Source organism: Lissotriton helveticus, chromosome 9 (assembly GCF_964261635.1).
Source record: "Lissotriton helveticus chromosome 9, aLisHel1.1, whole genome shotgun sequence".
NCBI lineage: Eukaryota > Metazoa > Chordata > Amphibia > Caudata > Salamandridae > Lissotriton > Lissotriton helveticus.
This window is the reverse complement of record NC_136070.1, coordinates 1223102218-1223129556: the sequence shown is the minus strand read 5'-3', so window position 1 is coordinate 1223129556 and position 27339 is coordinate 1223102218. Positions and strand designations below refer to the sequence as shown.

At 46.4% G+C, this 27339-nt stretch overlaps 1 long non-coding RNA gene across 1 annotated transcript; it reads left to right on the top strand.

Annotated features, from left to right (window-relative positions):
* The first annotated feature begins 822 nt into the window (after positions 1–822).
* Positions 823–15843, top strand: LOC144783450 (uncharacterized). The gene is made up of 3 exons (XR_013601443.1): positions 823–955; positions 13206–13340; positions 15638–15843. It is a non-coding gene; the product is annotated as an uncharacterized LOC144783450 (long non-coding RNA).
* The last annotated feature ends 11496 nt before the right edge of the window (positions 15844–27339 follow it).

Genomic DNA, 27339 nt, shown 5'->3' with positions numbered 1-27339 from the left:
AAGGGTGCCTGTGCTGCAGGGATGATTGTTTTTGTGCAATAAGGGGCACCTGCCTGCTCATAAATAATTATTGATGGTGTTTCCTCCTTCTATGCGTGCCGCAGAATGCAGCACACATAGAACGAGCAAAAAACGAGGAAAATAAAGGCCTTTCGCTCCGGGAGGCGTAGGATTTTGACGCATTCCCAGTTTTACAAAATGGTGTAAATCCGAGAACGCATCAAGTTCCATGGGTGTTGCTTGAGGACACTCACAGCAACACCCATGGAACGCCCCTTTAACCTCTCCCATGCTGGTGACGGAACCGCTCCGTCACCCGCCTCGGTCGCGCTGTGCTGGTAACGGAGCGGTTCAGTCGCGGCCCGCTCGGCGCGCCTGCGCGGCGCTGATTTCGCGCCTGCGCTGGACGTTCCATTGAGCGGGCGGGGCGTGATGGAACCGCTCCGTCACAAGCACAGCGCACCCGAGGCTCGTGACGGAGCGGTTCCGTCATGAGCATGGGAGCGCCGTGCGGCCCCCCTCCCCCCTAGGCCGCAGTGAAGGGGTTAATGCAGAGTAATGCGTGAAAGGGACCCATATTTATAAGGGCATGAAAAGTCACGCAGGGTGACTTCACATGGCCTTGTAAATATGGGCAAGCCCATTGGGCCGCCTGTGCGTCAGAAAAAGTGAGGCACTGGTGGCACCAGGGGCTTGTAAATAAGCTCCATGTCTTTAAAAACAGGAAAGGCAGTCCTCCCTCCCCTGTCCCAGCTCCCAGCCCGCCCTCCCCTGCACTGACTTGGTATGCCCTGTTGTCTCCCTGTAAACAGATGTACCGAGGCGGGAAGCTGCTGTTCGGAGGCTCCAGTTTCAACGGATACGGCTGCACCAAGAAGGACCTTCTGAAGCAGATCGACCGCGCCAACGCCGATTACAAGTTGGCCTACTTCCTGCCCGACAACTACAAATTTAGGTAAAACAGGAAGTGCTGAGACGCGCCGCCGAGGCTTGTTTGTGATGAGGAGAATGGGGCCTGTGATAAGGCAGCGGTGGGGGCGGGGGCGGGGGGAGATGATGTCATGACATCAGATTAGGTTAAAAACACAAGATCAGCCAGGGCTATTAGAACACTTTCCAAAACATGCTGATAAAAATAGGACGATTAAGACGCACAATCCGTGGCCCCTGTGTCAGCTGCGTTTCCTTGTCTGTCCAGCAGTTATGTTCTCGTCTGGTGCCCACCCTTGTTTTTGACCAAAGCCTCGGAGTGTACAGCAGTGCTTAATTTGTATAACAATAAGGGGCAGATGTATCAAGCGTTTTTATTGTCCCAAACGCTGCAATTCGCAAAATAGCAGCGTTTGCGACAAAAAAAGCGGGAAATGCTATGTATGAAGAAAATTGCATCGCAAAATTAAAGAATCGCTAAATTTGCGATTCCTTAATTTTGCGCTAGCATTTAAGGAATCGCAAAAAGCGATTCCTTAAATGCTATGAAGCATTCTTTTTTTGCAAATTTAGGCTAAGAAATCGCAAATTACCACCAACTTGTAGTTGGTGGTAATTTGCGAATTCTTTTACAAATGCACTTTTTGGCATTTATAAAGGTGCCATATGGCACTCATACATGCCCTTAGGGCATGTATGTGCGCCATATGCGCACACATGTAAATTTCAGGGGTGCAGCAGGGTGTCCTTAAGACACCCTTGCACCCTTGAAATAATTCTCAATTTGCGATTAGCAAATTGCGAATCGCAAATTGAGAATACCTTCCTATTCCTTCCTATGGGCTTCCTGGCCCATAGAAATGAAACAGAGCACAATCGCAATTAAGGAATTTTAAGAAATCGCTAAAAAATAGCGAATTTCTACATACACCCCAATTTGCAATTCCCAAATAGCGATTTCTTAAAAATCGCTATTTGGGAATCGCAAATGATGGTGATGATACATCTGCCCCCTAGTATTTTACTCAAAATGTTGTCAAGTTTATCGGATTTTTCACCCACAATAAGTTTACATATTTTTATACTTTTTGCATAAATTCAAAATAGTTTCACCAAGCCAGAAATGGCATACTTTTCTTAACTTTGCTGAAATGCCATGAGTGTGGAATGTATACAAACTGTGACACGTTCAAGAGGAGATGGGAGCGTACTATTGTAAATTCACAATGCAGCGACTCTGCATTTGTTGAGTTATGGAAATAGGCGTACACCAGGAAACAACCATCGCATATGCAACCTTCACCAAGGTCCGTGGAAATCTATACATCTTTGCAAAGTTTGCAGACTGTTTCACTTCCGGGTGAAATTCATGACTTTTGCCGAATCAATGTTGCATATACCCTTATGTAATGCTAACAAAGTGGTTCTGCATAAGATATACCTAATCAGTTAATGCGGTACCCTATGTGATGTCATTGGGGGTAGGAAAGGTCTGTAAATGGTAAGGCATTAGTGCCCCAGAGCCGGATCACAAAATATTTTTACCAGGTCCTATTTCATTGTCCTGGTCGTAAGTTAACAGTGCTTTCTGCAACCACTTTTTACCACCAGTTTATGAAAGCAGGATTCTGGAGGTGGTAATGTGTGACAAGTACTTTGTGCATAATTGCGCTGTGAAAATGCTGATGTGCTGGTGATATGTACTTTTGTTTCTTTGTGTTGTTGTGTCCTTGTGTGCAGCTATTGCAATTTGATTGTGTTGTGTTGCACTGCAGTTTTTGTATTGCGTTGTTTTGCTGTGTTGTTGTGATGTGCCATGTTATGTTTTAAATGTCTTTTTATGTTACTTTATGTATGGCATTGTGGTATGTTGTGTTGGCACAAAGCCCCACCACCTCCAAGACCACACCCCTTCCCTCCCCTGAAAATATTCCCAAATTGTCATTGGCACAATAATCTGTTAGATCAGCCCATTGGGCACTGTCTGAGTGCCCTACAAGCCAGTCTGACCCTGCATGCAGAGAACTTTATGATCACTTGATGAGCCGGGTTATGAGTTCCCAGATAAAGACTGTGTTGTCTGCTGTACTACTGCTACTGGCCTGTAGATGACGCTGTTACATAAACATGACTGTTCCCACCTACTGGATGTTTGAAAGGCATTTTATAACATTCTGTTGTGCTGGAGCCTGTTTGCTCTCCTCTCTACCTTCCAAGTAGCTCCACAATCGCTCCGGACAGGCCTGCAATGGATAGACAAGGACATGTTCTTGTATGTTTTCATGTAGCGCTCAGTACTCAGAGTTAACCTTTTTCTAAGCGCTCTTAACTTTGGCAAATAATGAAAGAAGATGACAAAGTGACTTGGCGAAGATCACACAATTTAGTCAAGTTGGGATGCTGGGATTAGAACGTCTCTACAGATCGCCAGGATCATTTGTAATTGCATTTATATAGCGCTTACTGCCCGACCCAAGGTTAGAGGTTAATCTAGTGGCTCCTGTAAATTATTGTAATTAACCAGAACAAAAGGAGAGGTTCCCAGGTAGGACGGGAGAAGGCGGAGAAACCCTGGGGCATATTATCTAAAACAGGCGATAACATTTTCGCCGCTTTATCGGCAGGAAACTGCCGCTAAAGCGGGGATAATGGGCTTGATAAATATGTCCTTGTGAATTCCCATAGCAGCCCAGGTTCTGGTGTGAACCTGGGCTGCTATGGGAATTCACAAGGGCATATTATCAAGCCCATTATCGCCGCTTTAGCGTCAGTTTCCTGCAGATTAAGCAGCGATAATTTTATCGACTGTTCTAGATCTTATTAATGCTGCCCATGGTTATCCCAAGGTCAAAAGGCTCATGGCTGGACCAAGTTATTAAATTAAAATATGTCATTTAACAGCTTAACCCCACATCATGGTGTGAAACCCAATTATAGTCTATTGGTTCGTTGTGGTTGACCTGGAGGGAGGCTGGATTTCAGTGTGAGAGCTGAGGTGTCGCTTTTGTATGTCAATTTTTCCCATTAGCATTTTTGTGGAACATCTCACAAGCTGAACTCTCCCATTGCAGTTTAACTAACATTCACCGGCGTTATGGACTTGAGAAGCATGAAGGTCGGAGTAGGCTCTGCTGAACGTGTGAATGGCACGGCTCCAGGCGCTCGAGCCTTGGTCTGTTTTGCTGGGAGATGCTCTGTGCCGAACGCCTCTGTTGTCTGTGGTCGCAGGGTTGGCACCGTCACTGCTCACGTGGGCACTGCCTGCTGCCGCACTCTCTCTCTCACCAGAGGGCACCACCCCTGACGGACAGCGTCCAGGGCTGGCCCCACCTGCGCGCGCCGCCTCAAATCCCGGCGAGACTGGAGGACTGCGTTAAGGAGTTTATGTTCCCGGGGTGATGGATGGCATCCCTCGCGTCTATCCCGAGTCCGGTCCCTGGCTGGGTCTCTGCCGGCCTGCATAATCAGCAATAATAAATTAGCCGCCCTCGCGTCGCCCCTCCTTGGCTCCCACCCCCAAAGTTCTGCACTGCATTAATGGCTGCGTGCTCCGTCAATGCCCGTGTCTATTGCTCTGAATAATTGAGCGCGGTGACACGCGCCGGCACCGAGCTAATAGTGAGAATGCTTTTGAAGTGAAGCGAGTGACGGAGAGGGGGCGCAGAAAGACGGGGTGCACCTACTGCTAACCCGGCCAGCCCTTCGCACATGCCGTGTCTGCCTCTGTTTGGGAGAAAATGTTTCTTTTTACCTTGCTCTTGGAGCCATGCTCTTTCAGAACATTGACGGCAGCTAAAATTCTAAGAAACCCCACTGTACCCATTTTACCTATGTGAAAAGATGAAAGGCGGAGTTCGAGTGGAGAGATTTGAACTAGAGGCTAGCGAACTTCAGGCTACACAGATATCCCTGCATCAGGTGCATTAGACCACAGAGCTATCTTACAGGCAGGGAAACTGTGGGGCTTATTTATGAGCCCATGCGTCACTTTTACGCCGCTGGTGCGTCACCTTTTATGACGCACCAGATGCGTAAAAAATGCACCATGTTGCGTCATATTTACAAAGTGACGCATCTAGGTAGATGGGTCACTTTGTAAACCCCTGCGCCGCATCATACCTGCTTCAGGTATAATGTATGCAGGAGGGGCGTTCCAACGCAAGTAAGCCGGGCAGGAGTGACGCAGTGAAATTTATGAGTTTTCACTGCGCCAATTCTAGGACTCGAATGCTTCAATATCTTACGCCTGCCTCACAGCAGGCGTAAGAATGATGCAGGCACATTCGAAACGGGGCTTGCCCCATGTGAAATGACTCATTGATGGAGTTGCGTCACTTTTGTGACACACTCCAGCAATGCGTCATTTTTGCGCCTACAGATATGTCAGAAATACTGCAGTATCTGTAACTCCTTGCGACATCATGTTTCATACTGTAAATATGACGCATTAAGTATGTCGCAAGGAGGGCGCAATGAAAAGTAACTCATTGCTGTTTTCGCGCAGCGATGCGTCACTTTTCATAAATGGGGCCCTCTGTATTTACATATACCAGTAAGACCATCAATGCACGTTGTCATCTTAAGGATTTTTGTGGCCCGGGCAGCAAGGCATATTTAGCATTTTATTACATATTTTCTAATAGTTCAAGCCTGGATGGTGCCGAGCAATATTATATTATATTTAAACTTTCACATAAAACAGCTGAAACGTGTCTTGTCCGAGGCCCAACATCTCTTAAAGTGACACCAAATTTAGAGTTAGAGGTAGAGGCAGCAAGAGGGAGGGAGGTTGTGATAGGGAAATCAATGAAAGTGAGGGAAACTGAGAAATGCCACTTTACCAAGGGTGCCCTTAGGAAATGGGGGCATTGGGCAATTGCCCACTTTGCCCATGCCTCAAAGCATCTCTGTCCCATGCACAGTGTAGGGAACTTTTGGCGGTGGGAGGCATGGGTGGTCTCTGTGCCCTTAAGTGGCAATGATGCACTTTCTGCCCTGGTGGGCAGCATTGAAAATCTCTGTGTCCACTTTTTTTAAAATCCGGCCTTTGTGATTGATCAGTCATGATTGATTTATTAAATAACTACATTTTCCTCATGTCTCTGAGGATCCCGACTCTAGGAGCTCAACAGTCAATTTGGGTCACTTACATCAGATTTGACTATTGTTCAAAAAGTGAACGAATAAGTTATGACCTGAACATGTTGTGTGACTACACACCTCTTATTTCTATAGGAAGGGCATTCCACACTAGAGTATGAAAATCAGCTTTTTTACTCTGCGGTAAATCAATGCAAAAGTTTGAGCAATTCCACCTTTTTACGCAGGTTTTGCATATGCCTGCCCCGAATTAAAAAAGGTGCAAACATTGGTAAAACCAATTGATCGGTAATGGCCGCTAGACTTTGGCTTTGTCAATGCTTGTTTTTATTTTGGAATGATATTGCAACCCGTTATTGCTGCCAGACCCTCATCAGTTCTGACACAGAACACAAACACATTGACTAAAAGCAAAATACAATTTTGATCTCAAAAAGCACATATTGGCATAGTATTCCCTGAAACTACTTTGTGCGTGGATGTGCTCCTTGTGAAAGGTCAGACTGCTGTCACTTACAGTGAAAGCAGCCAATGACTGAAGTGGGGTCACCCATTGGCTGATGCTGTAGCCGGCAGATGACAAATGTGAATGGCACAAAAACAGAAGAATGGATAAAGAACGCTGGCCGAAACCCCCAACTTAAATTAGTATATTATGTTTATAATTTTGGTTTCCAGCACAGCTGTTTGAGCTGCATCAATTTCCTTCATTTGGCTCATCCACTCACCTGCAGGCCCAGTTGCAGCTGCACAGAACGTCCCCGCTCGTCTTTGGCTCGAGCTCCAAGGCTGGGCCACGTGACTCACCTTGAACTGGTTTGAATCGATTTGCTGTTGGCTTCCTGGAGGTGTTTCAAGCACTTTGCACTCCATTTCCCTATTTCTGGCAGTGTTGCTCCTGCTGCTTTGCCTGGACTTACGGTTCTTAGTTACTTTTTTAACTCTGTTAATGTCTCAAGCCATCTAAGGGGTCTTGCAACATTTTAACATTTTTCCTGTATGTTATTTCTGCACACAATTCATCCAAAGCCTTTTGTGTTATCAGAATGAAGTGACCCCACAACAGGTAGTACCTAAGGCATAGGCAACAAGTTAAATCATAATTCGAACAGTGTGGAAAATCAATAACTTGTGTAATTTGTTGCACTGCAATGCTTCCATGTACAGGAATTTCTGCTCGTATTGACAGAGCATGAGACGATTTACAAAACGTATTTTTCAATTACTAAATGCAATCTGCATGGGCAAGTTTCACAAAATGCCAACTTTGCACGTGCCCCACCGTTTCTCGTGCCAAATTTGATCTATGCCTGAACCGTAAACAGATATCATTCATGATTTGTGACAAGGCAGGAAAACGTCCTACATTGAATGTTTGTCCAATATTTTGGATTTTAATCTAGTAAAATGCTGTTTGAAAACTGGACGTGTACTTCTGAGTTGTACAACTGTATCCTGGCTTTTTAAAGTAATTAAAGTCAGCTGAGGGGTACAGCATCCATTTTAGGACAACCTCATTCCTCACTCCTCATCTCTACTTCTCAGAGGGGTCACAGAGGTCTCCACAGAACACCTACTCCGTCCGTCCAGTAGTCATGGAGAGGTAGATTTCTACCTCTATCTGATGGTGACCGTGATGTGAGATTCACATAAAGAGTGCACCCCTGATTTACAAAGTGGGGTGCTACTTCTCAACGAGAAATAGTCAAATCCTGATTCTCAAGGACACTGGGCCATGTTCACATTGATAAACTTACACTTCTGTGTAAGTTTACAATTGTTTGCTGTTCACAAAGGAATTTCACAAGTAGTATCTTTTACGGGTGGACAGATTGTTTTGTTCTGTCCGCGGAATTGCTGGAATTTTGGCCACTCCGCGTTACTGTTTAACACAGAGTTCTGGCCAAATTTTCTCCCGCAAGGCTCCAGTATATGCGAGCTTCGTGTGCGAGCAAAATCAAGCGTCCCCTAGTGTAATTTTCTAATGCGAGTAATCGTCAGCGTTCACGAGCAGTCACAGTCAGAGGGCTGCCGCTCGAGTAGATTTGCTGCCTCTCGCGTAGATTTTCTACTCGAGATGCAGCAAATTAAACCCGAATGGCAGAGTGCTATTGCGCAACGCATGGTGCTGTTCAAACTGACTTTCAGCGCGAGCAGTGAGAGCTGCATATTTACTGCCCTTTCTCAGAATTTTGCTGTATCTCGTTGTGTTTTTCTCTAACTCTGCAAAATTCCGCCGAGTGAAACTCCGTGAGTTCTGCCCACCACTCGTATCTTTACGACTGCAGAGTCTTCCCACATTAAAAGATAGGACATTCCTATCTTTTTATGTGCGGAGACTCCGCAGTTATAAATACACTATTCGCAAAATGCCTTGTTAATAGCAAACAATTGTAAACTTACACAAAAGTGTAGGTGTATCTTAGTGAATCAGGTCCGAAGTCTTTGTGAATGAGGATTTGATTATTTTTGTTAGCTGCTTCTAATAGAACGGACCATTGGAGTGCTGCAGAGGCCTGGAGTGTTCTTCACATTTGAGGTTTTGTACCGAATTCCCATGTTCCATTTTAGTCTCTCGTTTAAAAGGATCACAATATTCCCCATTCAGGCGCAGAGAGGATTTTGTGCACAAATCAGCATTTCGACTAGTGTGAAAAAACATTCTGTTTCCTCACACAAGTATTTGCAGGTAAAGTCTGGCAAAATGTGTGTGGAGAACCCTCTCAACATTCTCTCTTTTGAAGCTCAGAACTGGGGAAAACATGCAATGTTGACACGTTAACTGCCCCAGGGGCGGCTCCTCCCCTAGGGCGGAGGGACGTCGTCCACTGCTATCTCACAGTGCGAGAAGCAGAAATATAAAATGGTAATAACTTTTAGTTAATACTAGTTTATGTTTGGTTGCGGGCGGGCGGGGCTGCTCTGCAAGCAGGCAGGGGAGGAGTGGTGTGCCTGCCCACTCCTGAGTGCGCAAAAACTGTTTGGTCGGTCCCCTGGGCTGCCCAGGCCAGTCATGCACACTGTGCCCTTCTCCAAGTAGGCTGCACTGCAGCCTACATGGAGAAGATGAGCTCCCCATGAGCTGCTGGCTGGGTGGCGACCCGACCAATCACAACGCTGTTTACAGAATTGTGATTGGCTTAGGGGAGGGAACCTGTCTGCCTACTTCTGCTTTCTGTTCCTGTGAGCAGGAAAGCAGAAGCTGAACAGACGCGGAACACGACCGGCGGAAAGTAAGTTTAATTATTTTGATTTAAATTAAATTAAACCCCCGCACGACTTCCCCTCCCCGCGCAACCCCTCACCCTCCCACCTTCGAGCCATGCCTGCCGCGACTGAACTCCCCCTTAAACTCCCTGACTTGCTGTACGGTAGGCACTGGACTTAGGAATAGTATAATTTACTACTCCAATTCCAGTGTGTGCTTCAGTAGGGAAGGTGTTGGAATAGTAAATTATACTATTCCTTAGTTTAGCGAGCCCCCAACAACAAGTCGTTGAAATGACTTGCGTTGTAATGGTATGCGTTGTAACAACGCGGTCGATGTATCGCATGCGATGTAAACACTATTTTCCCATGAGAAGCCATCTATGGTATTAAAACTGCCCTCACACACTGAATAGTGTCATGCTACATCATAGGGCGTGCTTTGACACTCTGGCACTGACCAACGCTCAGAGCAGAGCAAAAAAAATGTTATAGGGAAAAAAATAGCCCTGCAACAACTGGGATCTTCCAAACACAAAAAAGATTAAAACTCTCTAAGAAAATGACCACCTAATTTTATTTGGGCCCCTCTTGGTAGGGTTAAAAGATGTCAGCAGGGCTTTAACTGGACTATTAGCACCCATTAACCCTGCATACTGTGTTCATCAACATGTTTTGGCCTCCCAATCGCCTCTCAGGGTCATAGACCTTCATCGGCTCCAGAGTAGGGCCGACACATGTCATGCATACTAATATTATAGAGAGCCCAAACCTTTGAGGCGGGTAATCTCAGTAACCACAGCACCAATCACAACACCCAATACAGCGTTGGAAAGGGCAGTTGCAGCAGAAGGACATAGGCTATGAAGACGGCCACCATATTATATTTTTGCAGAGTTTTATATAGCGCAAACTTGACCCGAACTGAATCAGGTATCAGAGCGCTTTAGATAGCACCAGTTACGTTACATGAGGACACACATTCATTTTTGTTAGGCACGGGGAGATTTAGTGATTTGCCCAGAATCACAGGATGTTTGGTGTCGTTACCAAGACTCGAACCCAGATCCCCAGGTCCGAGGTTGAGCGCCTTAGCCGCTAGGCCAACTCCTCTATCCATTTAAAAGGTAAAAGAACAGTGCCTGCAAAGTAGTCCCTTGTGGGCGTGTCTGCGTTGTGCTGTGGGCGTGGGCTGGGGGCGTGACTAACGCTGGGGGCGTGTGTTATGGCCATCACATCGTGGGCTCTGGGCGTGTGCTGGGGGTGTGACAAACGCTGGGCCGTTTTGTTACAGGGCCGTTTTGGCAGCATAGCTGCAAAATCGGCCCTGTACCAAAATCGGCCGAAAACCGGCCCCGGCAAAGAGATTGGAGGTGCCGCCGAGCTCTTTGCCGGGGCCGGTTTTCGGCCGATTTTGGTACAGGGCCGATTTTGCAGCAGCAGGGGCCAAAAACTGGCCCTCACCCATGCGGCCCACCGGGGGATTGCCCGGTGACTGCTATGGCCAGTCCGGCCCTGTCAACCCTATTGGCTATTTGTACTCCACAATCAAAATGTAAAAGTTCTGTGGAACTAGCCAGCCCCTCGCCTGCTGCTCCCCAGGGGGCCTGGAGACTGATGTGATAGTGCACAGATGAAGGCGAGTCAGAAAGAAAGTTTTCGGTGCTAGGGAGCAGATAATTGAATTTGTAGACTGGAAAAGGTGATAGCAAGGAAATCAGAAGGAGAAACAGAGGGTGGGCAACGCAGAGGATAAGAAAGCAAAAGTGTGTATAGAGAGCAAGAAGAACAAGCATCGGCATTCGCTTTTGGGACCTTATAAGTATTTAGTTATGCAGCATAATATGTTTGGTACAACAACATCAACTGTTGCATGGCTAAACCCTTATAAGGTACAAGGTTTAGCCATGCAACAGCTAATGTTGTTGCACCAAGGATATTGTGCTGCAAAACAAAATACTTATAAGGTCCCAAAAGCGAGACCTATTGGCTATGCCAATGCTTGTTTTCCTTGTAATTAAGGTAAAGTACAGACTGTGATTAGAATTTGGATTAGGATTAGTTTGAGTTAAGTGTTAGATGTTATATTAAAATTTAGTAAAGGTGATGAAATTAGGTTTAGGGGTGGGCTTGAAGCCAAGATGTATTTATTTAGTCTATGTTTGCAATTTTATATAGCGCAGACATGGCCCAAAGGCATCTGAGCCCTTTACAACTGCAGGAGGATACATGAGTTACAGAAAGTTACAGTTATAGTAATTAAACTAGGATGTTTACATCGGAAGATGCTTGCAGGAGTTTAGATGGTGGGGTCATATAACAAAGGTAGTTCAAATCCTGGTGGAGACAGTGCTTAAGTATGGATGGCATTCATTTTCTCTTCCATAGTATTTAGTAAGGCTTTCTGGGTTGTTACACAGCCCTAAGACTTTGGAAATAAGCGTTCAGGTAAGCTAAAATCAGATGCTATAAGTGAGATCAAGAAAGCAAGATTTGAGAAAGATGATTCCATCAGAGGAAAGAAGTGTTCTCTTCGGTGGCATTTTGGAGCAGTGAGCCTTGTCATATCCAAAGATATGTGGGGTAGCTTTTCAAGCGAGGCACACAGCTGTGAGCCTCACATAACTCGAATGGTATGGTGAGATCCACCAGTCACAGGCACGACTTCTTAAAATAACGAGACTGCTTCTCACCTGATACTGCTCAGAAATAAACAGCACGGTTGCTAAGAGACTGTGATGCTCTTTGAAGAAAGAAAACCCGTGGATGGTAAAATGCATGGCATCTGGGTAGACAGGGTGAAGTTTTCATGTGGGATCCCCTGTTGCGGTCCTCACATAGCTAGGTTGATATTCACCACCTGTGTTATGGTATAACAGATTATACTGGTTTATCGATAGCTGGTATGGCTATGAAGAAAGGAGCTGAAATCTTATGAGGGTGGGGCGCTGTCTGAAGAAATGCTAACTTGATTCATCCTGCTCAGACATACATCTAGAGGCATCACTTCCCCCCTTTTGCTGAACCTGAAATGGCCTTACTCACATTGGGCTTTTGTTATCATTCACAGTCGCGGTCAGTAGTGGATATTTGCTAGGGACTCCTGGTAATGCTTTCACCAGGCAAACTCCTGTCCTTAACATGAATGCTATTGCATTGACCAAGCTATCGAAACAATGTCCATCATGTAACAAACATAGTACCGTCACAAGCCAAGACACGATCTCAAATATGGATAAAAAATCTATTTCTTTACTTTTGCTATAATCGCAGCACACGCGCTTTACTTTTTAACATTAAAAGTGAAGCGCAGGTGTCGCGATTATAGCAAAAGTAAAGAAATAGATGTTTTTTTCTATTTCTTTACGTTTGCTATAATCGCGGCACCCGCGCTTTACTTCTAATGTTAAAAGTAAAGTGCGGGTGCCACGATTATGGCAAAAGTAAAGACATGGACACGGACAGGGCGGAGCGAGTGGGCGCGCGGCTGCAAAAGTGAAAGCGGCTGCAGCGTCCACACACTTAATGACCTGTGAAAGACATATGGCGGCTGCGCGCGTGCAAGCTCGCGTGAACGCAAGCGCTAGGCCAGCCATGGCAGCATTTTTTGAAGCCCTTACTAAAAGTCTTTCCAGGTCGCATGCGCTGGGTCAGGTGAGACCTAAAAAAGTGAGAAAGGGTGGATGAGCGAGAGCTGAAGGAGGAAGTAAGTGAGGGAGTGAAGAGCGAGGGAAAGTGAAGCCAAAAAGAAACAGGTGAGGAAGGGAGAAAAAGAGAAGGAGAAGCAGGCAGAGGGACAGACAGATGTACTGATAAACTGAAAGAGTTAGAAGAAGAAAAAAGAACGAGGCACGTAGGGAGAAGGTGTAGAATGAAAGAAAGTGAGAGCATGCATATAATGTTTTTGCTGGCTCGACTCTTCTCATGAACTCTCTGTCTCACCCACCGCTCCTGCTACCCACATGAAGCTTCAGAGCGAGCGAGGGAAGGAAAGGCAGCAAAGACAGCGAAGCAAAGACAGCGCCAGAAGAACCAACGGCCAAGCCAGAGGTAGAATAACCGACGCCCAAGAGAGAGACAAAGCGGATGGATGGAAGAGAGAGGTATGTTGTGCGAGATCAAGAGAGACGGGACGAGTACAGAAGTGGAGAGAGAGAGGGGCTAACAGCCTGATTCATCATTCTCCCGTTTTGCGAGCCCCTAATAGCGATTCATAAGGAATCGCTATTAAGGACTTGCAAAACGGGATTCATGTAGGAATTGCAAAAAAAAATTGCGATTCCTACATGTTCCTTATTTGCGATTAGCTAATTGCTAATCGCAAATAAGGAATAACTCCCCATTCATTCCTATGGGCCTACGGGGAGTTATTCCTTATTTGCGATTAGCAATTAGCTAATCGCAAATAAGGATGCGATTTCAAGGGTGCAGGGGTGTCCAAAGGACACCCTGTAGCACCCCTGAAATGTAATCTACATGTGTGTGTGTAACATGCAACTTAGAAAAATGCATTTAAATGCATTTTTCTAAGTTTTTGCTATTTACCACGAGGTCTGACCTCTCGGTAAATAGCGGCCCAAAATTGCAATTTCGCAATTTTAAAATGATTCATGAATTGCATTTAAGGAATCTCAAATAGAGATTCCTTAAATGCAAATCTTCGCAAATGTGCGAATTCTTTAATAGCGAATTTTGCATTTGGGGTGATGAATCCCAAATGCAAAAATTGCACTCGCAAAAGGCAAGATTCTGAGAATCGTGCCCTTTGCAAGTGCAATTTAGCTTGATGAATCAGGCTGATAATATCTAGTAATGGCGCTACTGATTGCCAGCACAAGCTATCGGCATTTTACGTACCGCTTCCTTTCCTGGATACTTTTCGCATTTTTTTTTTACTTATTATTAACAGTTTGGAAAGATGCAAAGATGTCAGGGAAAGGAAGCGAAAATTCTCGCTAACACGCGATAGTGATTTGTGCAATAGCATGGGATCAGCGTGTTCGCGTTGCGTTAGTATTTCAGCTAACACCCTTCGTGAACTGATTGAAAAGGGAACAACTGATCGGGAGTGGGAGGAAGGGGCAATAGAAGGAGAAAGGGAAAATGAATACATGGAGCACAAAGTAGTGTTGGTGGTTACCTGGCTACGTTTGTTCTGCAATGAAACAGAGGACTGAGAGGCAATAAATGAACATAAAACAATAATTACAAATATTAATAATAATAATTACAAAGCCCATTACACAGGGATATTTGGAGATGGGTATTTGGAGTCTTGTTCACTTTCTCCCATGTATATGGTACCTTTGCAAAAGGGTGAACTTTTCTTATGTGCCTCCATGTTACACTATGTTTAGTCAGGTTTTTATCATGTGTTAAAAACCTGCGATCTTCGGTGATTAGCGGGAGTTTTTTTATCGCTAGACATCTTTCCTAATACATCGAAGTTGTGTTAGCGACTTTTAGGGGCATATTACCAACAACTAGCGATAATTATCGCTAAATTGGCTTAGCGGGAATATTTCTATCGGCGCCCTTCACCTGTTTTTATTGCTGGGATACCTTGCTATAAGCAAGGTTTATCTCAGGAGCGATAAAAAACAGGCGAAATGCGTGAATATCGTTGTCAATACAGCGATATTCAGGCATTACCGTGACAATGCTCTTAGCCATGTTATCCACCTCTCATTGGTAATAGGGCGATATAATTATCACCGCTTTAGCGGGAAAAACACCCGCTAAAGCGGCGATAGTGGCCCTTGGTAATATGCCCCTTAGTGTGTCATTTATGTCAGGAACGCCTACCTTGCATGTCATTAGCGATAATTATCGCTGACATGCAAGGCAAAAGGAAAAGCGACAGCTAACTCCTGAAATCTTGAGCTAACGCCGCTTTTTCGGCAAAAAGTGCTGCAAAAGCAATATTGCCCTTTATAATATGCCCCAGAGAGAGAGTGGGACAGAGTGGGACAGCTGAAGAAAGAGAGGGAGAGGGAAAAAAAGGAGAGGTAAAGAAGGAGTGCAAGAAACTGGGATGGAGAGAGGTAGGGAGAACTCTTGAGAAACAGGGTGAGCGGCGGGAAAAAGAGAAAAAGAGAAAGAGGGGGGTACACGGGCAGAGAGGCCGGAGAGAGGGCGCGTAACATACTGGAGGGAGAGATAAGGGTGATGGAAAGAGGCAGTGGGTAGAAGGAGAGGGGGGGGAGGGGTAGGGACAGAGAGGAAAGAAACGTGAAATGAAGACCAAGAGTGCTGTAACAGAGAGAGAATAAGAAAGAGCCCGAGGGATGGAATGAGAGAGAGGAAGAGAGAAAGAGCGCGAAGGGCTGGGAAAGAAAAAGAGCGACGAGATAAGGCTGTCATTTAACCTCGAAAACATTGTCCTTCTTCCCTTTCTTAGCTCCAGAGCGGCGTGAAGAACTGGCTGGTGAAACACGCACTTGCTGATTGGGGATAACTGTTAATGAGGGACGTCTGTCGGTCTGTCTGTCTGTCTGTCGGTCGAGCTGCCCTTTCCTGGTGGACACTGGTGCCACAACTCAGGCGCTGAGGCGTGGGCCACGTACTGCTTTATATATGTAACATACTGTAACTAACCACGTTAAACACTAATTGGGTAACAACAAGAAGTCTTTGCAGCTGATTTTCTGTCTCCAGTGCTTTGCTCTTTAGTAATCTCCCAGTACTCCAAGCACTGCCCAGCAGTTCGCTTGATTACGCAGGGCATTGTAGTAGTTATGCAGTACTCAACCACTGTCCAGTAATCAGAGACACCTCCCAGGCAGTGAACAGAAAATGACCCGCACCAAGGTACATGAGTTAATCTTATATTGACAAAATTCTGTAAGTCACAGTATCAAGAAATTCATTTGAAAACTTCCCACAGATATATAGTATTCAAGTCTTGATTGAAGGTATCAAAATATTCTTTATTCAATGTTCCATTAAAATATTACAGAATTGCCTGTTGCCAACGCGTTTCGTCAAATCCGTGACTTCTTCAGGGCTCAACATGTAATTTTCTTGGCTAAAGTTTCTGCAACATCCACGTCATGTACTATGCCGATAAAGTATTATATTATAAAAGGGTAATTGTAGTGTGTACCCTTATATCATAACAGGGAAAGTTCCTCCTGTGGACCAGCTTCCATTACTTCTATTGTCCAATGAAAACCATTTATGTCATTCGTTGTAGTCCGTTCCCGTCCTAGCCGTAGTTTTGTCGACAAAACTACGGCTAGGACAGGAACGGACTACAACGAATTACCCTTTTATAATATAATTTTGTCAATATAAGATTAACTCATGTACCTTGGTGCGGGTCATTTTGTGTTCAGTATGTAAGTGATTTTCTAATCACGACTAGGGGGTGTTTATGGGTCACATCCCTGACTCTGTCGCCCAAGGAAGTTAACATTCAGATAGGCGTCACAAATAGTGGAAATCGGTGCTGGTCTAGTATAGCTCTGACCCCTGTGCTTGTTTTGTGTACCTCCCAGGCAGTGCACCAGTCTCCTTGACTTATTACTACCCAGTAGACAGCCCCATTACACAGTCCTGTGCTGTAGTCAACTTCCCAATAACTAGTGTCTAAATCCTGGACTCTGCAAAGTCATCCAGCATTGCTAGTTCAGGCCATGGTTAGTCCTACTATCTAGTACCGGGCCCAGGGCTTTAAGTGGGATGAAAAACTGGGGGGTCTCTCAAAGGGGCGTAGTCAATGTAATTAAGGGCGTGGCTTAAAAACACCTAAGCTAAATATCTGTGTTTAGCACAGTGTGCCGCCCGACTTGTATTTTAGTGTTCCTGTCATTGCGTCCAGATATATGACACAACAAGTCACATTGGGGCATATTACCAAGCAGGGCGTTAAATTATCGCCGTTTTAGCGGCAGAAAACTGCTGCTAAAGCGGCGTAATGGGCTTGATAATATGCCTCGGAGAATTCCAATAGAAGCCCATGTTCACACCAGAACATTGGAACTCACAAGGCCATATTATCAAGCCCATTATCGCCGTTTTAGCGACCTGCCACTAAAACGGCGATAATTTTTAACGCCCTGCTTGATAATATGCCCCATTATACCTACAAGTCAGGGCTGTTGGTTTTGTCGAAGATTGCTAGTTGCATAAGATAAGTAAGCAGCAACTATAGTGTGTATATAATATTGAAAACACTTCCGTATTCCAATCTTTATTTCGGCCATTGGCCATAAAAGGTAACAGTACACAAATGCATCACACTACATCGATTCATAAAAGATAAAACCATTGGAATATGTATACAAAATACTTGAACTGTACATCTTAAAATTTTTAAGAGAGACCCAACGTTTTTAAAATGCGGTTACGTGTATACCAAACCTTAATAAGAAATTTTGTTAATGCAAAAACTATTGGGGCAGAGACATCAGATTTTAAAATCCTGTACATTGGTGCATATTCCCTGCAGCCCATATTCCTTATCAATGGGAGGAGCCAATATTTTCTAGCTGCCTTGTAAGCAGGGCAGAAGAAAACCACATGTAGATCGGTTTCCTCCGTGGCATCACAGGCCGGACACTGCTTTGTGATGGAGCAAGGTGACCAAGTGCTTGTGAAGGACCGAAAGGGCAGCATGCCGTATCTCCATTGGAGAAACAACTTCCTAGCTAAAACAGGAGAGATAGGATCCAGTACCTTCTCGAACCTATAAAGGTCCTTGCTTTGCAAAAACTCAGAGGATAAGGACCCTTCTGGCTGCATTGATCGGGCCCTGGTTAGTTTATATTCGTAGTATATGTTGGCCAGGGACTTTTTAGAAATGCTTAATGCAGCATTCGCCGGGTCCGTCCATAAATCAGGGAGCCCTAGTTCCATACAGGTAGTTTGAATGTTTTTGACCCAGGGGATATGGAGCGCTTTTGGATGGTTCAATAATTCGGCCAATTCCGCCCTATATTCTGCGAGATCGTTACTGCTCCACAACCTACGCCAAAAAGCTATAGGTCTCAAGCTTATTTCGTCCGCTAACGGTCGTAGGCCCAAATCCAGCCTCAGGGGGAGCAGCGGAGTACTGGGCGGAAGTGCGGCTATCCGTCTTATAAACTTGTTTTCCGTAAGTGTCATACTCCGGCAGGGTGTATGACCCCACAATTCCGCCCCATACATGATCGCACCCCTAGCCTGGGCCTTGTATATCTGGATTAGTGCCCCCAGTGGGCGGTATGATGAACCGGTCATCATCCGGGCAATACCTCCAGTAGTTTGTGTAAGTTTGAGGTTTGCCCTAGTCTGATGGGCTCCCCAAGACATGGTTTCGTTAAGAGTCACACCAAGATATTCGAAGGTGGATACTCTCTCGAGTCGCACAGCTCCCAGTTGCGGATTCGGCCGCAATTTTTGACTCGGATTCAAAACCATGAATTTAGTTTTTGCTGCGTTGATTTCTAGCCCTCTGTCGGTGCAGAAGGCCAGAAATGAATCGAGGATCCTCTGTATCCCCATTGGGGTTTTGGATAGCAGCAGGGTGTCGTCCGCAAACATAATTGCGGGCACCCTGCTGCCATTCAATTTGGGAGCGTCAGTATAGTCAGTGGCATTTAGGTGGGCGATTACCCCGTTGACGAAGAGGCAGAACAGGGTCGGTGCCAACACACAACCCTGTCTTACCCCGCGGCCAACGGGGAATCTATCCGTCAGTTCTCCCGAGCGCCCACACCTCACTCGGGCATAATTATTTTGATGGAGCCTCCGTAGGATTAGTAGGATGTCCGGGGGAACGCCCATCTCTGCCAGGACGCTCCAAAGTTTCCCCCTCGGCACCAAATCGAAGGCGGCTCGTAAGTCCACAAAAATTGTGTACAAACTGCCGCCCTCGAATTTTGCTGCCCTCCAATAGATGAGATTCAATCTAAAGACCTGATCCACTGTGGATACCCCTCTCCTAAATCCCGCCTGGTAAGGACTAAGGGCACCCACCTCCTCCATCCAGTCCTGGAGCCGATTCAGCAAGACCCTACCAAACAGTTTCTGTGCCACGTCTATTAAACTGATGGGTCTATAGTTGGCTGGGAGCAGAGGCGAGCCCTTTTTAAAGATAGGGACCACCTCTGCCCCCAGCCAAGTACTGGGAATTTCCATGCCACCAATGACTCCATTGAAGAGGGCAGCAAGGTAAGGCGCCCAGACAATGGGCTCTTGTTTGAACATATCTCCAGGTAAGCCATCCAGTCCCGGCGCCTTTCCAGAAGCCAGGGCTGAAATGGCAGCAGTGACTTCACCCAGCGTTATAGGCTCACCCTCATATCCCGGCCAGCCCACCTCAGTAACTGCAGAAGATTCTCCCAGCTCGGAGCTATATAAGGACTGAAAGTGTGCCTGCCACACCTCTGGAGCGATGTTGGGCTCCAGTGCCGAATGTAGGTTCCCTGACCCCCCGCACACTATCCTCCAAAACAAACGATGGTTTTGGATCGCTAGGGCCTTAGTGAGTTCTTCCCACTGATTTTCCTCCCATTCAGCCTTAGCATGGGCAACAAGCTTCTTGTAGGCTCTCCTACTTTGTTTTAAGCTGTCCCCCCCTAGCCCCTCCTTAATTAGTCTGAGGAGTTCTGCTTTTGCCCTTCTACATGCTGGGTTATACCATGAATTTTTGCCTTGTCGCACCTCTCTAGGCTTTCGCAAACTAGAGGAGAGATGAGGGGCCGCAGCATTTATAAGGTCCTCATGAGCCTTGTACAGTTTGGCCTGGGAATCTTTATTGTTTGGATCGGAATCCAGGCCCCCCACAATTTCCAAGATGGGAGTTATCCCATCATAGAGCAAGGGGAGTTTGTTCTTACTTGCAACCAAGTGCTCCCATCTAGTTCTTCTCCTGGTATTATCCAGGAGAAGAGCAGGTTTGTTCCCTTCCACGTTAGTCGCGGATGCTTGGGGGCCAGGATGGATAAGATCAAGCTCGAGCGGGTTGTGGTCACTATCCGACCTCTCCATCACCCTAAAGTCCTGTATTGCCGGCCACTTCACTATTTGAACCAGGACATAATCCAGGCGAGATTCCCTTCCAAGTTTATTGTAGGTGGTTTTACTGGGTATATCCGAGTTCAATCGCCCATTGCAAGCTCTAATTCCAAACTTAAGGGTAAGGGCTGTGATCTGTAATGCTAATGGGGTCCAAGCCTTCGGGGGGGGAGCTTCCACCGGGGGCACTGCCCATCTGGCCTCTTCTTCCGGTGAAAACCCCTCAAAATGGGAATTGAAATCCCCTCCCACCACCTAGAATGAACCACTCGGTAATTCAGATAAATAATTTGAGAGTTCATCTATGGTCTGCGATTCCTTTGCAACTCCCACTGGCCTAGAATAGATGTTAATACAAACAAGTTTCACTTGGTTAGGCCAGGATAATGAGACCGCAAGAATATCTTCGGATTTGGTCGGCAGCCGAGTTGCCACACAGCCCAGATGAGATGCGACCCAAGTCGTAAGCCCCCCCGAAGGACGACCTTTGCCTTCCCACCTGTAATTAAGGGCGTGGCTTAAAAACACCTAAGCTAAATATCTGTGTTTAGCACAGTGTGCCGCCCGACTTGTATTTTAGTGTTCCTGTCATTGCGTCCAGATATATGACACAACAAGTCACATTGGGGCATATTACCAAGCAGGGCGTTAAATTATCGCCGTTTTAGCGGCAGAAAACTGCTGCTAAAGCGGCGTAATGGGCTTGATAATATGCCTCGGAGAATTCCAATAGAAGCCCATGTTCACACCAGAACATTGGAACTCACAAGGCCATATTATCAAGCCCATTATCGCCGTTTTAGCGACCTGCCACTAAAACGGCGATAATTTTTAACGCCCTGCTTGATAATATGCCCCATTATACCTACAAGTCAGGGCTGTTGGTTTTGTCGAAGATTGCTAGTTGCATAAGATAAGTAAGCAGCAACTATAGTGTGTATATAATATTGAAAACACTTCCACTTAAAGCCCTGGTGACACCACGACAATGTTGCTGCTCCTGAGTTTAAAAAGGAGAAGGGAAAATCCAGATAGGAAATGACTCTCTTTAAAGGATTTCCCTTCCCCTACAATGCTCACCACACGCACATCGATGCGCCTGCGGTCACTGCAGTCCAGAAAAAAAACGGATCGCCTGTGCCAGGGCACAAAACAGAGCCCGATAGAGACCCGTTTCGAGGCCCCCTTAAAAAAACTGCCGGTGCTCAGACCCGGTGAGACCCGGGCCACTTAAAGCCCAGACCAGGCCGTAAATACCCAGCACACCAATGACTACCCTGGTAGGTAATGTTATCCCTCAGTACTGCCCAGTAGTTAGTCTCCTCTACTAGGATTGCAAGTGCTGACCAAAAGTTAGTTGCATGGCCATGCACTGCCCAGTAGTTAGTCCCATCAACCAGTACTGTCCAGAATTCAGCTGCATCAGCAAGCAAAGCTCATGGTCACCTGCACTTACTCATGGTAAGTCCAGTCCCCCAGTACTGTACGGTGGTTACTCTAATCACTCAGTACTGTTACTGTGGGTAGCCGGGCTGGCTTCAGTGCTGGTGGCACCCGCTGCAGCAGATTCCTTTGGGGTGTCCCCCCTATGGCCTTCTTTGCACATTATTCCCTCATTACCACCCTCCAAAAGTGCCCGTCACCTCTCTGTAGCTCATCTCTCACACGCACTTCATTCATTTTATAGCGCTGCTCATGCCAGTGTAGGGCGTCAAAGCACTTTGCATCCCTCACAAATTATACAGAGAAAAATGAAGCATACATGTGTAAATCAGTGTATAGGAAATGTTACATTAGACAAAGGGGATTACCAGGTGCAGGAGACATATATTGTCCATAGTGGTGGGCAGTATATTTTAAGAGTGTTTGGTCTGAAGAAAAACAGCCTCAGGATCTAAAACCTGTAGTAGTGGCTTGCCTTGGCTTTCCTAATAAGGATGTATTTATACCCAAAAAAAACCATTCATTTTGCAATTAGGATAATGAAATACTGGGGAACATAATACCATGCAGTCTGCATGCAGTACATTGATGACAGTACATAGGTCATTGTGCTGTATTAGGATTGCAATTTATGAACTGCAAATGACAACAGAATCTCTGTGACAAACGAGGTAACCCAGTGAAATATCCACACAAAAATACACTTCTGTGATCTACATGGTACACTTTCTTTGCAGCAGGCACATTAACCCTCTTTGACTATTTTATGATGAGTCAAAACTGCCACTAAATAAAACTTTAATATCTCTCCAGCAGGAACAATAATCACCAGAGTTATCTTGACATTTTTATTGTTGCCAGTAACCTGCTAGACATACAAGGAATTATGCAGCAGGTGCTTTTAAACCTATAAGTTATTGCTAAGCACAGCGCACCAGGCGCTTAGCGCCAGGTGCAGGTTCACCGGTTACACCGCCCTAAGCCAGCCCTGGTGGGTAGTCACTGAGCTCAGCAAGTACTTTCTGAAAGTCTACTGTATCTCCCAGTACTGGGAAGAAGTCATCCAGTGGCTGGCTGCAAGTACAGCCCAGCAGTCTGCCTCATCACCCACTACTGTGAAGAAGTTGTACAGTAACTGCAAGTACTGCCCAGCAATCTGCAGCTCACCCAGGACGGTGAAGAAAGTTACCCAGTAACTGCCAGTACTGCCCAGCAGTCTGCAACATCAGCCAGTACTATGCAAGAGTGTTTCCAGCAACTACCAGTACTGCCCAACAGTCAGCTGCATCAGCCAGTACTGTGAAGAAGACATCCAGTAACTGCAGGTACTGCCCAGCAGTTTGCAGCATCGCCCAGTACTGTGAAGAAGTCACCCAGTAACTGCAAGTACTGCCCAGTGGTCTCTAGCATCACCTAGCGAGTGCAGGAGTCATCCAGTGCATGCAAGTACTTCTCAGAAGCCTGCAGCATCACCCAGTACTATGCAGAAGTCATCCAGTAACTGCAAGTAAAGCCCAGCAGTCTACCACATCAGCAAGTACTTCCAAGAAGTCATTCAGTCTCTGCAAGTACAACCCAACAGTCTGCCGCAACACCCATTACTGTGCAGAAGTCACCCAATAACTGCAAGTACTGCCCAGCAGTTGGCAGCATCACCCAGTACTGTGTAGAAGTAATTCAGTAACTGCAAATACTGCCCAGCAGTCTACCACATCAGCCAGTACTGTACAGAAGTCATCCTGTAGCTGCAAGTACTGCCCAGCAGAGTGCCACATCAGCCAGTACTGTGGAGAAGTCATCTAGTAACTGCAACTAAGGCCCAGAAGTCTGCTGCATCATGCAGTAATGTGCTGTAGTCATCTAGTAACTGCCAGTACTGCCCAGTAGTCTATCACTTCAGCCAGTACTGTACACAAATCATCCAGTAACGGAAGGTACTGTCCTGAAGTCTGCTACATCACCCAGCAATGTGCAGAAGTCATCCAGTAAATGCAGGTATCGTCCAGCAGCATCGCTCAGTAATATGCAGAAATAATCTAGTAACTGAAATCACTGCACAGCAGTCTGCTGCACCAGCCAGCACTGTGCAGAAGTCAACCGGTAACTACAAGTACTGTCCAGCAGCATCACTCAGTACTATGCAGATGTAATCCAGTAACTGCAAGTGCTACCCAGCAGTCTGCTGCATCAGCCAGTACTGTGCAGAAGTCACAAGATAACTGCAAGTACTGCCCAGCAGTCTGCTGCATCACTTAGTACCTGCAAGTACTACCCAGCAATGTGGGGCATCACCCAGGACAGTGCAGAAGTAATCCAGTAACTGCAAGTGCTTCCCAGCAGTCCGCCACATCAGCCAGAACTGTCGAGAAATAATCCAGTAACTGCAAGTACTGCCCGGCAGTCTTGTGCATCACCCAGTACCATGCAAAAGTCATCGAGTAACTGCAAGTACTAACCAGCAGTCCGCCACATCAGCCAGAACTGTCGAGAAATAATCCAGTAACTGCAAGTACTGCCCGGCAGTCTTGTGCATCACCCAGTACCATGCAAAAGTCATCGAGTAACTGCAAGTACTAACCAGCAGTCTTGTGCATCACCCAGTACCATGCAAAAGTCATCGAGTAACTGCAAGTACTAACCAGCAGTCTGCCGCATCAGCCAGTACTGTCAAGAAGTAATCCAGTAACTGCAAGTACTGCCCAGCAGTCTTGTGCATCACCCAGTACCATGCAAAAGTCATCGAGTAACTGCAAGTACTGCCCAGCAGTCTTGTGCATCACCCAGTACCATGCAAAAGTCATCGAGTAACTGCAAGTACTAACCAGCAGTCTGCCACATCAGCCAGTACTGTCAAGAAGTAATCCAGTAACTGCAAGTACTGCCCAGCAGTCTTGTGCATCACCCAGTACCATGCAAAAGTCATCGAGTAACTGCAAGTACTAACCAGCAGTCTGCCACATCAGCCAGTACTGTCAAGAAGTAATCCAGTAACTGCAAGTACTGCCCAGCAGTCTACCACACCTGTCAACACTGTAAATAGGTTTTCCAGTAACTGCAAGTACTACCCAGCACTGCAGTCTTCCGCATCAGCCAGTACTGTCAAAAAGTAATCCAGTAACTGCAAGTACTGTCCAGCAGTCTACCACACCTGTCAACACTGTAAAGAGGTTTTCCAGTAACTGCAAGTACTACCCAGCACTGCAGTCTTCCGCATCAGCCAGTACTGTCAAGAAGTAATCCAGTAACTGCAAGTACTGCCCAGCAGTCTACCACATCAGCCAGGACAGTGCAGAAGTCATCCAGTAACTGCCAGGACTGCCCAGCAGTCTACCACATCAGCAAGTACTGTGCAGAAGTAATTCAGTAACTGCAAGTGCTTCCCATTAGTCTTGTTAATCACCCAGTACTATGCAGCAGTCATCCAGTAACTGCAAGTACTGCCCAGCAATCTTGTGCATCGCCCAGTACTATGCAGAAGTCATCCCGTAACTGCAAGTACTGCCCAGCATTCTACCATGTCAGCCAGTACTGTAAACAAGTCATCCAGTAACTGCCAGGACTGCCCAGCAGTCTGCTGCATCACCCAGTAATGTGCAGAAGTCATCCAGTACCTCCAATACTGCCCTGTAGTCTGCTTCATCACCCATTACTATGCAGAAGTCATCCAGTGACTGCAAGTACTTCCCAGAAGTCTGATGCATCACCCAGTAATGTGCAGAAGTAATCCAGTAACTTCAAGTACTTCCCAACAGTCTGTCACATCAGCCAGTACTGTGCAGGAGTCATCCAGTAACTGCCAGTACTGCCCAGCAGTCTGCTGCATCACCAAGTAATGTGGAGAAGTCATTCAGTAACTGCAAGTACTGGCCAGCTGTCTGCTTCATCAGCGAGTACCTGCAAGTACTATCCAGCTGTGTGCAGCAGCACACGGTAGAGTGCAGAAGTCATCCATTAACTGCAGGTACTGTCCAGCAGCCTGAAAACGTGGTGTTTATTCCAACTCAACTCTGAACATGAAATCACACTTCACTTTTAGATATCAAATAGTTTATATTTGTATCCAAAAACGACTCTGTTCATTCGTTCTGAGCAGGCTGGACTACTGCAAACAGCCTATTCGTTGGCCTTTCCCAACACTTGGCCCTCCATTTGACAAAGTCCAAAATTACAAAAGACCATACGTTTGCAATGATAATCTTATAAAACCTTCTTAAGCAACACTCATTTACCCTGCCATTGCCATCCTGACTGGCTTTGTAACTGTATATTGGTATTTATATAGTGCAATACCAGCACAGGAGCAGTGGAGTGTTGTACATGCGTTATGCTCTCCCCCTAATCTATATCTATACTAATATTATAAAGAGAGAGCCCAAACCTTTGAGGCGGGTAAGCTCCAGAACTACAGCGCCAATCAGAACACCCAATACAGCGTTGGAAAGGTGAGTATAAGCAGATGGACATAGTCTATACACCAGCCCAAAATATATATTACAAGTGAAAAAGACCGTTTTGGGACAAAGTAGTCCGTTGTGGGCGTGGGCGTTCTGCTGTAAAGCAATGCTGGCGAAAAGCGTTCTGTGTGAGAAAAGCGTCCTGTGTGAGAATAGCATTCTGACACGTCTTGAAGTGGGCGTGTCGTTTAGTAGTGTTGTGGGCGTGTGCCTTCAGAGACGCCCGAAGCATTGCGGAGAGGGGGAATAGCGTCCTTGGAGTTGTGGCGTTTGGCAGTGACGCTATGTGGGGCATCTAAGTGCACCAAGCAAGTCTTTGGGGAGTGTGTGAACCTATTAAGGCACACGCCCTCAGTGTGTATTCCAGGAATGATCAGGGGCATCGGCAGGAGCGCACACACACGTTCGCATTCTGCAGAAAGGACAACAAACCGCAGAGCACAGCCTCACCTTCCACGCAACAGAAAGAGGGGTTCTGAGCAGCCACACGGGCAAGTCGCATGAAACAGTAAATGTACTATGCCATGAACTTTTAAAAAGAGGGCGTGTCATTTAGCAGTGTTTTGGGCGTGTGCCTTCCGAGACGCCCAAAGCATTGCGGAGAGTGGGAATAGCATCCTTGGAGTTGTGGCGTTTGGCAGTAACGCTATGTGGGACGTCTAACTGCACCAAGCAAGTCTTTGGGGAGTGCGTGAACCTACTAAGGCACACACTCTCAGTGTGTATACCAGGACTGATCAGGGCCGTCAGCAGGAGCGGACACACACGTTCGCATTCTGCGGAAAGGACAACAAACCGCAGAGCACACGCTCACCTTCCGCGCAACAGAAAGAGGGGTTCTGAGCAGCCGCACAGGCAAGTCGCATGAAAGAATAATGTACTATGCCATGAACTTTTAAAAAGAGGGCGTGTCATTTAGCAGTGTTTTGGGCGTGTGCCTTCAGAGACGCCCAAAGCATTGCAGAGAGGGGGAATAGCGTCCTTGGAGTTGTGGCGTTTGGCAGTGACGCTATGCGGGGCGTCTAAGTGCACCAAGCAAGTCTTTGGGGAGTGCGTAAACCTACTAAGGCACACACCCTCACTGTGTATGCCAGGACTGATCAGGACCGTCGGCAGGAGCGGACACACATGCTTGCATTCTGGGGAAAGGACAACAAACCGCAGAGCACACAAAGAGGGGTTCTGAGCAGCCGCACAGGCAAGT